The sequence below is a fragment of the Octopus bimaculoides genome, chromosome 6, assembly GCF_001194135.2.
Source record: "Octopus bimaculoides isolate UCB-OBI-ISO-001 chromosome 6, ASM119413v2, whole genome shotgun sequence".
Lineage (NCBI taxonomy): Eukaryota > Metazoa > Mollusca > Cephalopoda > Octopoda > Octopodidae > Octopus > Octopus bimaculoides.
In genome coordinates, this window is record NC_068986.1 from 45415740 (window position 1) to 45418892 (window position 3153).

Sequence of the window (3153 nt, forward strand, 5' to 3'; positions counted from 1 at the left end):
ATATATATATATATATATATACACATATATACACGACAGGCTTCTTTCAGTTTCCGTCTACCAAATCCACTTACAGGGACAGGGATTTGGTTAGCCCAAGGCTATATAGTAGAATACACTTGCCCAAGGTGCCATGCAGTGTGACTGAATCCGGAACCATGTGGTTGGGAAGCAAGCTTCTAATCACACACACACATACATACACACACACGCAAAATTGCATATTTACATCATATATTACTCATGCATTTCATATTACACACATACACGCAACTATATAACAGACTCACATTTATATATCCTGTGTGTGTGTGTGTCTTACATCGTATATTGATATTATTCAAAAAACGTTGCACATATATAATACATATTACACATATATTATATATATTACACACACATATATAATATATATTACACATATATTGTATCTTGTATACATATTACATACATATATATATATATGATACATTACACATATATCGTATATATCAGGTATATCACACGCACACATATATACATTTATGATATATTACATACTCATTCAGAGACACACATACATATAAGCATGTGTGTATGTGTCTTATATATATATATATTTATAACAACTAAACTGTTGGTGCTTCGTGTCTTGTCACTGGCGCTGCACTCTAGCATTTCTCTGACACATCTGAACCGACCGGTCATCCACAGTGTAGTTTCTGTTTAACCCATGGTATACCTGATTGATAAATCTTAATAGGAAAAGGCATTCCAGCTGTATATGATTCGGAAATTAATGAGTACATGGTAATCAATGAATTCTTCCTTTTTCGACTTTCGTATTTTATTTGGAGATTTTGGTTGCTATTTCTTGCTTGTCGAGCGACAATGCAGACTCCCCCTTGTTAGCGTATACACTATGTATTGCAGTTTGCCGGTGAAAGCAGCCGTAACATTAAAAATTAATGAATGATTTGGTGGTGTGGTGTGCCGTGTTAAATTCAATTTCACTCGCGGTAAAAGTTGTCTTCAGATAATTGAAATTTCCTCCAGGAACAAATTTATTTTTGATAAGTGAAAGCAAGATTATGTACATATTAAGCATATATTATATACATGTGCTTGTGTATGTGCTCATATACACCCACCCATAGACATTCATATAATCGTCTATAGAAATGAAAATTACCATTTTTTTTTAATGCAAAGAAGTTTTATGGCATACATAAATATGTGATACATACATAGATTACATAATATAATATATACATAGACACAAACACAACAGCAGTGTGGTAATGTGAGAGAGAGAAAGAAAGAGAAAGTGTGTGTGAGAGAGAGTGGAAGATTCGCTTACTTGTCCGTCGGTAATTACTGACCGCTTCTCTCTGACTTGTCTTTGTCGGTAAGGTTTCGTTTAAAAATTCACCCTCAACCTGTCAACCTCAGTGTTATATACTCTGATATATGAGTTTGTACAGTAAAACAAAGACTGCCTGTTTGATAAATAATAGTCTATATATACTTGTTAAAGGCAGAACAATTGCACATACACGCGCGCGAAGGTGTATACATATATATTGCCTCTCTAACTCGCTTTCTCTTTCTCACTGTGCGAGTGTGTGTGTGTATGTCTCTCTTTTTCTCTCTCTCACACACACTTTCTGTCCCCCCTCTCTCTCAGATTCATTTATTCTCTCAACTTTCTTTACTCTGTTCCACTACTCGCATGCACTACATTCCAATTCCCGTCTTCTATCTCCGCCAACCACTCCTTATATATTCTTACGTATGTTAACAAAACACCTCCGATCTCCACTTCTTTCGTTTTGCTACCCTTTAATTGATCCCTTATTGTTTTATTTTTTTCCTTTTAATATTATTATCGGCTTCTCTCCTTGCTCTTTCTTCTTTTCGTTACATCAACAGTATTACAAATTTCTGGAAAATTGTATTTTGCTTATTGATTTTTCTTCTGTCTTTCGCTCTCACATTCTCATTCTCATTTTCCCGTTTATATTAGTACAAAGCATGAGTCATGCAACAGTTGCAGCGTCATTTTCGCTTTCCTATTCTCCAAGATAGGGATAAAACCATGTGCTTCGTTTTTTTGTGTCTATGGATGGAAAATGCAAAGACGTTTCGCTTCACCAATCTAACAGGTGGTTTCTGGTGACTTAATCACCTACCTCTTGAACATGTACCACTCGCAAACAAATATACATAAGAGCGACTATTTAATTATAAGTAAACAGACATGCACGTGTGTACACGCCTACGTACGAACACACACGTAAATGCACAAATATCAAGACGAGAGCTATACTGGAGCACCGGCTCACACGCACTTACATAAGTGTGCCCCCATCAACTTTGTTTCCTCATAAATTTCAGAAAAATGGATTTTTGTAAATGAAATTTTACATAAATATCTTTCAGATTGTGTTGATTCCGGTTATATCGGAAATATTAATGAACTTTTAGAGTTTTATTTATATTCTAACACAAATCGATAACAATAACCTCAGTACTAGATTAGTATCGGAGAGATGAAAGGCAAAGTTGGCCTTGCTGGTATTTGAACTCAGAACTTTAAATCGGAATAAATACATAAATACCTCCAGTCGTTTTGTCTGATGGTCTCATAATTTCTGCCAGCCCCTATTTATTTTCCCGTTTTTTCTTGTGATTTTTCTTGTATTAGTGTCTTGATTTGCAAATTGAATGGACCGTGTACTCAGAGCCAAAACATTGCTTGGAGCCATAAGGCAGGTTATAAAGACCTACCTAGATCCGCGTCTCCAAAGCAAGAAATTACCAGTAGCTCCTATCTTTATAATGTGTACGTTACACGATATTCATCTCTCACTGGACGAAGTACTTTTTGTTGATCTTACCTTAATGTAACAGTAAACTATAAAAATTCTGTTGTGTCTGGGGAGAGTCATTCTCTTTTAGTGCCTTATAATTTAAAACACTTACCGGTAAAATTTCCACTTATTTCTTTTTTACTTTTCTAAAATTTTCATTGCGTCTTGCAACCTTACAACGAAAATTTTAGAAAAAAAAAATAAGTAGAAATTTTACCGGTGAATCTGTTAAATTATAAGGCACTAAAAGAGAATGACTCTTCCCAGACAACAGAATATGCTTCAACACACGAACTCACAT

General features: G+C 34.9%; 2 protein-coding genes across 3 annotated transcripts in view; one reads left to right on the forward strand and one right to left on the reverse strand.

Annotated features, from left to right (window-relative positions):
* Positions 1-1689, reverse strand: part of LOC106882562 (unconventional myosin-Ic) — a 178053-nt gene extending 176364 nt beyond the window's left edge. The window contains exon 1 of one of the 2 annotated variants that reach the window (XM_052968713.1): positions 1340-1689. The gene's annotated coding sequence lies outside the window, so the exon portion shown is untranslated. The remainder of the gene's footprint in view (positions 1-1339) is intronic. The other variant, XM_052968715.1, reaches the window with a different exon arrangement.
* Positions 590-3153, forward strand: part of LOC106871164 (G patch domain-containing protein 3) — an 83403-nt gene continuing 80839 nt past the window's right edge. The window contains exon 1 of the mRNA XM_014917491.2: positions 590-789. The gene's annotated coding sequence lies outside the window, so the exon portion shown is untranslated. The remainder of the gene's footprint in view (positions 790-3153) is intronic.